A 13045-nucleotide genomic window follows, 5' to 3' on the forward strand; every position below is an offset into this window, starting at 1 on the left:
GCTCTTGCCATACCACCAGACTATTTGGTTGTGATGGCCCCCTAAAATCCACCAAATGCCTTAACCTAGCCTCATAGGCCACAGTAATACGATAATACTAAATTTTCTGGCTTATACATACCCTATACCTCAGTCAGACTGGATTTCTCATTGTTCCTATCTCATACTTTCCTGTTTGCGTTTGTCTATCCCATACCCATCCTTGTGACATCTCCTCACTAACAGGATGCTCCTCTCTTCAGCCCTTATCCCACTGACAAAATTCTACTCAAGTTTAAAGGATCATCGAAGAGTCTACTTTCTAGAGCCTTTCTTGTTAAAGGGATGTATCTTTAATTCTTTTGAACACCCCCCCCCAGAGTACTATTTTTTTACTTTATTAAGGCACTTAACATATTCTGCATAGAGAATTATATCTCTACTCAGCAATAATCAATGTAACTTAATTAACATTTATTAATCCCTCCTTTGAGCCATGCACTGAGTTAGACACTAGGTACACAAAAAGGAATAAGAGGGTTTAATAATTATGCCTAGATTCTAAGGTTCTTGATGATGGGAGCTTTGTGCACCTGTATTTATTTCCAATGTAGCATTTAATGTTCTGTTTTGAATATAATCAGTACTCAGTATATTTTTGTGGAGTTGAATTAATTTCCAATAGATACTGAGCACTCTCCTGGGAAGTAAATATTTGCTACCAGAAAAAAAAAAAAGGGATTTTCCATAACTGGGAAAACAATCACATCTTAAATGTTTTCAAAAGGGCAAGTTGAAAGTTAGATTGACCACTGATTACACCATCCAATGTGAAGACTCTAAGGGGTCAGATCACTCCTCACTAAGAGACTAACTTCCAACTAGGACAGGCTGCTTCAAATGATAAATTCCCATATGACCAGAGCTTCCAAGATTGTCAGTTTGGTCTAGCAAAGATGATTATTGCTTCATATCACAGAAATCTTGTACTTGCTTCTTATACTCTCCTAGGAGTTTATGTAGGACAATTTAAGTTGACATCAATATTTAAATATGCATATATCTGGGAGATACACACTTCTTGTTTGACCTAGCCACATTGCCACACCCTTAAAATGTAGCTTTCAAGGCTATACATAGCATTGCTGAAAGCCTAGATACAATGACACTTGTTGTCACTATGACATTGGGCAAACCTTGAATTTACTCTTAACCTCCCTTCCTGGGATATAAAATGGAAAGTTACAGTAAGGCTATTTTAAAAGATGGAAGCAGAGATAGAAGGAAATGAAAATGGTCAATAGCATTATTCAAAAACCAATTATTAAAACAAAAAACTTCTTGACAATGATACTTATTAATAACAAGGAAAAATTCAAGCAGCAAAAATGAGGTAAACAGAAGGAGCTCACTGCTCAATAACCAAACCAAGCCCCAGCATGTGGCACCTGCCAGGATAAGAGCTCCTTGGGTGAGCCCAGCTTCTCCCACAGGCTCTCTCTAAACAGAGTGGCACACCTCTCCTCCAGGAAAAAAACTCAGCAAGGCATACAATAGTCACTCTTCCTATTACTGAAAGTCAATTTAGCAGCACAAGGATCTAAATTAAGGGACAATCCCAGAGAAGGGAAGAGAAATGCACTCTCTTTGTGTAGGAGGAGCAGAAACCCCAAAATCTAAAACATGAAATTTGTATTTCTGAAGAGAACTATTAGCATTAAATGGTTGCAATATTCCAACAGTATGAGAAAAAGACAGTACAGGACTTTTTCATGGCACTTAGGCTCAGAGAAAAATGTAAGAATTCTCATACTACAATGTAAACAGATCTGAGATACTCTACAACAGATGAACTTATGAAATTTTATCAGATAAGTTCATAATCAAGAATATTCTGTGGGCGCCTGGGTGGTTCAGTCGGCTAAATGTCTGACTCTTGATCTCAGCTCAGGTCTTAATCTCAGGGTCATGAGTTCAAGCCCTGCATTGGGCTATATATATATATTCTAAATAAAGTGAATCCTTGCTGGTGTTCTGGAGTGGAAAGAGATGTGTTCTGAAGTCAAATGGCTTATGTTTGAATCCCACCTCTGCCTTTTTCTTCCTTGCATTCTTTCCTTCTTCCTTCCGTTATCTTTATTTTTGTTCAGTTGTTCATGTATTCAACAAATATCTACTGGAAAATTACTGTGTCAGGCACTGTGATAGAAACTGGGTATACAGGTTTGAACAGAGTAATCATGGTCTCAGCCCCAACAGAACTTTTAATCCAGTGAAGAAAATAGACACTAAATAAACAAACAAATGTATGATACTTATTAATCATTTTAAGTGCTATGAAAGCAAAAAAGAAATCAGAATATAGAGAAAATAACTGGGGACTTGGAAGAGGGAGGAAACTATCTTTTAAGATTATTGGAAGGATTAAAAATAGCAACATAAAAGTGCCTTGCACCATGCCCAAAACTTACAGGTGCTCAACACAAGCAACAGCTGCTTTTTGTTAACTTCTCTCTGCCAAATATAGAGCCCTGGTTCCCTCCCACTCCTCTCCTGCCACAGACACCTGGAAGTGTTAGAGCACTGGTCTGGCCGGCACTGTGGTGGGAGAGCGGCAGCCCATTCCCTCTTAAACCCTTCAGATTGCTGCACAGCTTGTTGTTCAATCAGTTTTCTATATGATCATAACCTTAACCAATCCACAACTTTGTTTCAAGCATATCTGGGTTTCATTTCCTGCTTAGTATCCTTGAGATCATTTATAAATTTTACCCCGTTTGGTGCATGGGATATTTAACCCTCAGTTAAACTAATTCTCAAAAAACAACCAACATCAAAAACTGAGACGAATTCATTCTATGTGGAAGACTTGCTAGAAAAACACAACTAAGGATTGCTTCCAAGGTTGTATGTATATGGCTGAATAGAATATTTCATCGTAGAAGTCTTTCTGAAGACTTAAAAATGATGCTTTTTGACCATGATTAATACTCTATCTTGTTCTTAGAGAGCAAACATTCAACAAGCCTTAAAAATTGACAAATCCTAATTCAGGTTTAGTAAACTGCTAGATCAATAAAGATTATCACTTCTTTCCCATTATCTTAACTTTATCACGTCATAATAGTAAAACTAATTCCAACAGTTTCAGTCTCTTTGTACAAAATGAGCAAGAGTACCCTTAGTTCATATAAGAAACCTAATAGGGATTCTTCCGTCCTTAATCAAAAAGGTGACCCTGCCTACAATTTAATGCACATGTGCAAGTCCTTACAACTTTGCAAGCAGCATACAGGCTAATTGAAAACAAACTCGAAAGAAAGAAAAGACAAAGGGAAGAAGGGAAAGAAGAAGGAAGAAAGGAGGGAGGGAAGGAAGGAAGGGAGGGTGGGAGGGAAGGAGGGAGGGAGGAAAGAAATATTCATACCATTAAAAGTCACTTTACAGAAATGTGATTCCAAAAAACTTCCTAACCTCCAAGACTAAAAACATCATATAACATATTTGAAACCTAATTCACATGATTCTTCGTTCTAGAAGTCACACGGATGTTTCTTAGTAATAGTTACAATGAGACATTTCTACACATCTCCCATATAAAATTTTAGGGTGTGATACATATATGAATATTTTCATATATATCTATATCAATCTTTCCCCAAATAAAGCAAAATTATTATCATTGGTTTTTCTACAAAGGGGGTACCCATTTCCCAAAATTCCTACAGTTGTTCTTAAAATTCACTGAATTGAAATCAATAAAATTAAACAAATTAGAGGGGGAAATAAAAGAACTCTTTTTAAGTTACTGTCATCCAAATAAGTATTTCCACATCTTAAATAACAATCCTCAAGTCCATTTTCTGATTTTACAAAAATCTATTTCAATAATCTTGTTTCATTAATTTCTCCCCCTTTTGTCCCCTCTGTTCAATTACTACAGTGAAACTGGAGGGATGGGTATTTCTTTCATTTATTCAACCATAGCTTCTCAAAAGGCTCCAGGTACTCAAAGTTTTCTTATATTCAGCTCTCTTACTTACACCTACATTTTTCATGCCTTACTTTGTCAGCCTTCCCCCAGATATTGCCTTTCAATTCCTATCTGTTCAGTGACTGTGAGTCCAGGGAAAAACTCCTTGTAACTAGTCACAAAATCAACAGTTCCTTCTACAAATGGCCACTACCAGAAAGGCCAGAATGTTTCCATCCTTTAAACCTGTCAACTATTCATTGTGTACTTACTGCTATATCAAATATCAAATTATGTGTGACCAATCTCACCTCAAAAACAAACCCATTCTAGTTAGTGATGCTATATGTACATAGTCATGGAAGAAAATAATAGTCATAGAAGGAATAATATCTGTATATAATATTTGTATTTCTTCTGCATTTTGTTAAATGAAACTCAGAACACTAGTGGCAATAACAAAAATCAAGCTATAGGCTTATCAGCCTGCCATAGCTTTAAGGAAAAAGAAAAGAACTATACTCCACCTAATGTAGGCAGCTATGGGGGCGCAGACTTAGATTTCATTAATGTTATTGCTTAATTATCTACTATGCCTGGGTCAAAAAGGAAAAATTATAATTAACTGTCAAACATAACTTTTTGTTGTGCTTGTATGTTCCAAAGGTATAAAAGAGCCCAAAGGTGAAATAAAAATAGAAAATCTGCTTTTATTAATGAATTCATTCACTTAAGTTTATATGAAACTGTATGAGCTGAAAAGAAAAAGAGCTAACTCCAGTACACTTTGTATCCAAAGAAAACTCCACCCACATAAACTCTCTAGCAACATATCATGTTTTAAGCCCTTAGGTAAGACACCATCTTTTCTTCTCTTGTAAGCACTGTGCCAAGCCCTTAGTGCTAAACAAATAATAATAATAATAATAATAAGCATTACATCATGTGGACACTTTTTTGACTGATTAAACATTAAGGATCAGTCTCTTTCGCCAGTCATCTGTGGAAAGTGATGCTTTGGAAATTAATCTTTTTACCCTATAATTGCCTTGCATCTTTGAAAAACTCCAATAGGATATATGTAGGTGATATATATATATATATCAGAGAGAGAGGTTGGGGAAGGAGGGAGGGAAATAGAGGAAGGGAGAAAGAGAAAGGGAGAGAATGCAGAAAATATTTTATCTTTACTAGCAATATTTAACTCACATTTTCATGTTTGGAGCTGGCAAAAATTTGGTGAAATGATAAGCATTTATATCCATACTCCAAGATGACCTGAAATATGTCCTTCAGATAAGACTATAGGCTGAGAGTGATGTGTAGAGACAAGTATGCAAAAAAAAAAAGAACTAGATTTTGTTAATTATTCAGTCTTTATAAACTGAATAGCTACTAAACGATTTCTTACTAAATGCTTGAGTAAATCAATGACTTTGCTATTAACTGAAGTATATTATATTACATATATATATGTTCTATATTACATACATAATTATAGATCATTATATGATAAAATAATGGTTAACTGTGCATAATTACTGCATTTATTAACATTCCCTCATGTCCCTAATTTGAGACCACCACCCACTTCAAATTAAGTTTTATTTTCCTTCTCTATATACATTTAATTCCTTTAAATACTAATGAAAGTTATGTAAGGATACTGAAAGATGATTAAGCCTATCTTCTTGGTTAAAAACAAGTTCAGAGAACAGCTTCTTGGGGAAATATTCAAATTTATTAGCTGCTTTTAGCAAACTGCCCTCAAGCCCCACATTGTTTCCAATCTCAAGTTGAGAAGAATTTTTCTCCAACGGGCACTGAATCACTTTAATGTTGACTCTTGTGCTGCTCTACTCCACCTTCAAATGTAGCCAGTAAATTCAGCTTTACTACAGTACTATAAAAATGTGAAAGAACCATAATAGCATCTAAAAAAGAGCTGTTGGCGCTATATTAGTTTAGAGAAAACCCTAAACTGAATACTAATGCAAAATTTAATGATAGTTTGCCTAGTTGCCAAAAGAGTTACAATAATTATTTTGCCATAATGTGTAAGTTATCTTGAAGGCATCTGAGAATATTGCTGTATGAGATTCAGAATAAGTCTCCAAAGTGTCATTGTTCTCGGTTTTTTTTTCCAGCATAAATAAAGCATCAACACACTACCTTCACTGTAATGCTGTCCTCTGATTAGAGGACTGCTTTATGAGTGAAGAAACATTAAAAGAGATCACTTTGTGTCCTTAGTAAGTCAGTTTCTTTGATTGATATCCAACATGGATCTATCGCACATCAAATTCCACTTAACAGTGAATATCATGATTATAAGGTTCCGGTAAAACATTTAAACAGAATCAATAGCTTTCCTTCCCTTTTCTTTTCTAACCACGACCAAATTTTTAGAGTTGAAAAGTAAACCAAGATCAAATTTAGACATGTTGTTTGAAATTAGCAAAGATGAAACACTTCACTGCCAGACAAAAGCCCTGATTTTAAGAGTAGATTTTTGCCTTCCCTGAAATGCCTAGCTCAGGCAGTGTATTTTTAAGCCTGCAGATATTGGCATGTTTCACATTTGAGATTATGACACACCAACTTATTTTGAAATTTTTTAAATCTTCCACTGCGCATGTTTCAAGTGCTTCATGACTATCACTGATAATTGAGCAATTAACTTGGAATTACCAAATGTGCTGTGATGGCACAATATGTAGTAAGCAACATGAAAGAATAAAGAACAGAGAAACTTAGCACCGTGAATGAAAGTAATAAAGGGCAAAATAGGCCATCATCTTAATAATAATACTGAGTAAGTTTTAATGGTCCCAGGTCTCAGTGGTTTAATGGTGCCAGTAAAATGGTTTAATGAAACAAGTCCAGAGTATTACAAACTTTTTAGAGCAGTTTGTTCTGGTTCTACTAAAATGAAGCTTCTTTCTAACTGGTCTTGTGTAATATTCAGGGATTGGTCCAAAAAGTAAGTGTGGGAGTTTCATTAGACAACAAGCACAAAACAATTAGGTTAAAAATCCTGACACGCAAATTCTTAAGAAATACAAGCTTGCAAAAAATAGATGTAAGATCTTCCTTTTTGCAAGAGAGACAAAGCAAAAACTCTAGGGCTAAAGATGACCTCAAGAAGTCATCGAGCTATTGTGAACATATTTGCAAATCAAAAATTAAGATACATGGCTTGACATCAAGAGGGAAGGATGAAATCCAGCTATATTAGGAAAAACAGAATGCCTCTTCACTGTTCATCCCATCAAGGTCGCTAATACTGGGCTTTTCTGGCTAAAACCATAGCGTGACTGTGAAGAGTAGCTTTTTAGTGCTTAAATATAGCCAGTGAAGCAAATTCCATAAACCTAAATCCTGCCTTATTTCGGCGGCAGGCCATCTTACAGGTTTGCAAGAAAAACCAACAATTTAGAAAGAGATTCAAACTACAGCAAATAAAGGACACTATTAAAAACATTTTTTTTCTCAAAATTCCATCAATATTGCTCCAAAACACCACTAGGAGATTAAAATAGGCCAGGCTGTCCTTTTAGGTATAAATAAATTAGAAACAGAAAGTGAAGAGAGCAGAAAGAACAAGTATCTAAGGGCACTAGTATATAAAATGTAAAAGCTTAAAATGTAATGGATATACACATTCAGATTAGAGAACTGCTTTCAATTAAAGTAGATTTCTGGCCACAGTTCACAAATGTACAGTAGCTGTGTGTATTAATGTAGATACTTCAAATGTCAGTATATCTCTAATTAACATGAGCACACAACTGTAAAACTGAGAAGGCACAATTTTAAATTCCTTACATTCCCAGCATTAATGCTTTCATGGGGCAGCTCCCGTTGTCATGGAAAATGGCATTCAAACCCTATTTGTGGATTTTCACAGCTCATCTTTTTTATTTACCTGCTCTATGTCAAGATTAGCCTGGAATAATATTTTTTAAAGATAATGCACTTAGACCTACTTGTCCTGAAAATCACAGGCATTCTCACCGAGGGAGCTGTGGTCTGGGTTATGCTCAGTCTGAAACAGATTTCTTTCCATTTTAAAATATTACAAAGAGATGAATTTGTGATTTTCTGTTTGTTTCCTGAAAATCTACGCAATTCAAGAAATTTCAGCTGAAGCACGACGTGTGGCAGTTTTGGAATAGGGAGATAGGAAAATGTCAGGGAGGAGCAAATGATCCAGGAACATGAGGAGATGAATTAGCAGAAGGCACTCTACAATCTCCTCCCTGACTTACTCTACCTCAACTTTTCAAAAATATTTGTACAGCTACCAAATGGACACTGAGATAGTGATTAAAAACAACAAAAGAAAGAGAGCTAAAATTCCCTCTGTGACAGGATGGCTTGGTTTTATGGAAAGAGCACTGAATTTATACCATGAATCCCTATATTTGAGTACTGCCACTCTACAAAAATAAGGATAACTCCTATTCACCTAACAGTTTTAACAAAACTCAGCCAATTTAATGTATCTAGAAGCAAGTGTTATACCAAATTAAGATACTCTTATTATTGCCTCAAGCGTGGGGCTAAGCAATAATCACTTCTTGTGCCAGAGAATAAAATATTTTTGTATCTTTTCAGGGAAAACGTCACCATTCAAGACCATGAACAGAGACAGAATTTTATAAAAGTAAATTCATCATCAAATTATTTAAAAGGCCTGGGTAACCTGAAAAAGCAGGGTATTTAATGACCTACCTCTGTTTTGTTTCATATTTTTAACCAATAATTTATTGCCCTGGTAAAAATTAATGGTCAGAATTATATAATTATTTTTTAAATTAGAGATAAAAAAATTAAATGTGAGATATTAACATGCAAAACAAGGTCTTCTTATACAATGCCTACTTTTGAAAAAGACAAGGGTAGTTTTATTTTTTAAAGAGGAAAAAAAAATAGAATAAGATGCTTTCAGCTTCTGAGAAGATAACCATTTTCCTTCACAGTGTTTTCCTCTCCTGACACAGGTAGTTGACCTACGTAGGTAAGATCCAGTCGGTTCTCACACACCCTTGGTGTGGCCCATTCATTATGGATGTGCAAAATAATATCCCACCTTCCTTATCTCACAGACTGGCTTCTGCACACCTTACTAAGAAACCTTCCCATGGCCATGAGGTATAACTTTCTGCCTTAGATCATGTAGCAAATAAGCAGTTCCAGGATGGAAATTAAAGTTCAGGAGGGCACATATTGCATGGCGCACTGGGTGTTATATGCAAGTAATGAATCATGGAACTTTACATCAAAAACTAGAGATGTACTGTATGGTGANGTATTGCATGGCACACTGGGTGTTATATGCAAGTAATGAATCATGGAACTTTACATCAAAAACTAGAGATGTACTGTATGGTGACTAACATAATATAATAAAAAAATATTATTTAAAAAAATAAATAAAAATAAAGTTCCTAAAAGAAGCCATTGTCACTGATCCCATTTGCTTGTTCTTAGGCCAGACCAGATAAATATTTCCATTGCTTTACCTGACTCATCATTCCGTGTAAGTGGTAGACAGTTTCTGCAATAATTGAAAGGGATGGGAACTCAAGCATTCTGGATGCCATGTTAACTTTATCTGACTTATCTTAGTCATAGTATCCTGCTACAATCCTTTAATAAGAAAGTTCCACAGTTAGAAGATGGCCCTAACAAAGCTTGGGACCACTGAATTTAGGAACAACAAAGTCCATGCCCTAAATGAACATGGAAATTCTCAAGATTGAGAAACAATTACTTTGGGCCCATATGATTAGTATGACTTCTGCCTATGTGATCAGACAAAAATTAACTAAAAGATTGGTTTTTTTTTAAGTTGAACTCCAGAAATAACCATATGAAAACTATAGCAACAGTACCCCTTCTTCTGATTTTAGTCTCTCTCTTTGTTAGACAGCTAGAAAAATCTCAGCTAATTGGATCACCTCCATTCAAAGCTAGCCTATGTATGTCTGGTGGAGGGGGAACACAGACAAGGAGTAAAGAAATCAGAAAAGAGAGCCTTTGGTAATGAGAAATGTAAACTGTATTTTAATATTTTAATAAAGGCCATTTTGGTTGAACTGCCAGTAATTATCTTGTACTTGTCATTTTAAAAATCTAGTCATCCTAAAATTTACTAAAGGAAATGACTGAATGATATGAAAGAAGAGAAAAAGAAGGTAAAAGAAAGGACAAAGCAATTAAGATAAGATTTGAACAACTCAAAATTGTTTCCTTTCACTCAGATTTCTAATAGGATAAGCTCAACTCCTTGGAATTATCCTTCTTCATGAGAGCCCTTCAAAGATACTTTACATTTCTTTCTCCATCTTCTTTGCCTCCTAATCCTCACTATGATACCTTGCACAAATTAAAAGCTTACATTTAATCCAAAGGAGCCATGCAGTTTAATATTTTGTGTTTTACATAAGAATTGTCTTCAAATAATAAAATGTGAATTGATAGTTCCATAAAAATAATGTGCTCATTCATAAAGCATTAAATATATACAAAATGCATTAAACTATATTAAACATTCACGTCTATGTTTTAAGTTGATTCAAAATCCTTGTCCCAATCAATGCTACTGCTAAAAGAAAGATAAAGCTGGTTTTAAATAAATATTCACTGTGCTCTGCTTAAATACTGAATAACTTAAACTCGAACTTATAATGTGGGTTTTTGTTTTTTTTTTTTAAGATTTTATTTATTTATTTGACAGAGAGAGACAGCCAGCGAGAGAGGGAACACAAGCAGGGGCAGTGGGAGAGGAAGAAGCAGGTTCCTAGTGGAGAAGCCTGATGTGGGACTCGATCCCAGAACGCCGGGATCATGCCCTGAGCTGAAGGCAGACGCTTAACGACTGCGCCACCCAGGCACCCCTATAATGTTGGTTTTTTTAAATACTTTTCCTGGAAGTACATCCTCTAAAACTCCTTTGCAGGAGTACACTAACAGAGGACAAGTTTCCTCTGTCTTTGTTATCAAATGTTTATGAGCTCCTTAGATTCCAACAAAATACACATTTAATGTATTTTAAACTCAAGTTACTTAAATACGGTCTTATATGTATACAGCCATTTTTAATACCTGCCTCATACTCTGAACTACTTCTATACTAATAAATATATATCAATTTAAAGTACTGTAATTGATCATTCAAGTTCATTCCATTTTTTTTTCTTGAAATTTACCTCTTTTCTGAGAAAAAAGTATCTTTGTTCTCCCAAATATCATTTAAAATTTAATACTGTTTTGGGGATGCCGAAGAAAGCAGGAATACCCCCATTTGGATACACATTATACATTCACTAAATAAGCCTTTGGCTCCTTAGTACATAATCTCCTCGTGCGCTGACAGCTCTTTGAATTCTTTATCATCTCATGTCTTTTCTATGTGCACAGGCACATAGTACTTTTCAAGTCCAGACAACCAGAAGACTGTAAGAAGTTTAGCAGGGTAAATTATTCATGTGTATATAGACTAGCCCCTTTAAGGTAATTCATTCCTATAATTGAGACCCATCTTCAAAAAGTAAGATATTTATTCTTTCAGCTTATTGTAACGGGCCCCACCACTGTGTTATTTCACTGGAAATCACAATAAACTGGGTTTTTTTTTTCACCAGCTGGCACTATTTCTATAGTCCTCTTAAGAAAACACTTACAAAAACTTAGTAACACTTAAAGTAACAGAAAAAATAATAAAAATTCACACACAAAAGGTATTAAGCTCTTGTTTATAAACTGTAACTGTTTCATTATGCAATGAGAAAAGCAATAAATAAACCAATACTTACAAATACGGACAAAAAATCAGCCCCAGCACCCAGAAATCACTGGTAAATTGCCTTTGAATTCATGAAAGTGACCTGAAAGTTTAGACAGAAAATGAAATTTAAAAATATAAGTAAATTGCATTTATATGCTTTATTAAAGGAGTATATACATTCTATCTACAAATTGTACTATTTTTAACTCAGACAGTTGTCCCTATCTACTCTAACAAATTTTTCCAAGATGATAATACCAAAAGAGACAATTATTCCATTGTTCTACCTCTAGGAAGACAGCATCTCTGTTCATTATGGCTTAAAAAAAAAAAAAGTCAGTAGTAAAGTAGGTGTTTAAAGTATCAATAAGTAAAAAAAAAAAAAAGGAGAAAAAAAATTTTTGAGGGAATAGAGGCTTACACATTACATTTGAAAAACATGTTTAATTTATGTCTGCAAGTTAAAATGAATGCACTTCACAGAAAATATCTTGGATGCGTCCAACAGGAATATCTTACAGGTAGAATAAAAATGAAAAGATGCACTTTTTATTCTGTTAAAGGTATGGAACCCCTTTAGACACTTAGGCTATATATAATGCATTCTGTATGAGGCACAATCCAATCCAAAATTCTTTTGCATGCACACACTTTAGTTCTGGCTGAAGAGGTAACAGATGCAACTCAAACACACAGAGCTAGCCTTGTAAAAAGTTTTAACTAGCACAATGAGTCACTTTATGCCTCTAAATATCTATGGTTTCCTCTCTCCAGAACCCCCATGCATTAGAAGGTAGTTTGGTAGTTTATTTTTATTGTTTGGTCTAAATACAGCACATTTTTAGTTCCATGAAAACAAAGAAACTTTGTTGTGAAGGCCATATTCTTTCCAAAATGTGAGAATGGCTATGAGTAGTGTTCAACTTAAAATAATAATGGAGCTTGAGTTCCTAATTTAGGTCAGAAACTTTCCTAGACTTAGAGATTAGTTTTATTTAATCCACGTTTTTTAAATATAGCTGTAACATCTAGGTTATTTAACAAACCTCATTAGCTAGCTAACTAGATTTAAATATTCATTCATTCTGGAAAAAAAGTGAACCTTGATCAACATCATTTGTAGGAAACACTATTTCCAATATTTTATATATAGCGCAAATGGCCATAATGAATTAGGCATCTGAAATTAAGGATATGAAATAAATATCTAACTCAGCCCTTCCCCGGCTCCTATAGTATGCTTTTGCTTAAGTGACCCAGATAATTTATTCTATTTTCCAGTCAGGACTTATAGATAA

The 13045-nt window shown here is 34.7% G+C and overlaps 1 protein-coding gene across 16 annotated transcripts in view; it reads right to left on the minus strand.

Moving 5' to 3' along the window:
* SOX6 (SRY-box transcription factor 6) overlaps positions 1–13045 on the minus strand; it is a 583500-nt gene that overhangs the window by 469385 nt on the left and 101070 nt on the right. For 15 of the 16 annotated variants that reach the window (XM_034646122.1, XM_034646121.1, XM_034646127.1 and 12 more), the window contains one exon: positions 11776–11847. The exons of the other annotated variant lie outside the window; for it this stretch is intronic. The gene's annotated coding sequence lies outside the window, so the exon portion shown is untranslated. The remainder of the gene's footprint in view (positions 1–11775; positions 11848–13045) is intronic. 16 annotated transcript variants of the gene reach the window in all.

Source organism: Ailuropoda melanoleuca, chromosome 16 (genome assembly GCF_002007445.2).
Source record: "Ailuropoda melanoleuca isolate Jingjing chromosome 16, ASM200744v2, whole genome shotgun sequence".
Taxonomy (NCBI): domain Eukaryota; kingdom Metazoa; phylum Chordata; class Mammalia; order Carnivora; family Ursidae; genus Ailuropoda; species Ailuropoda melanoleuca.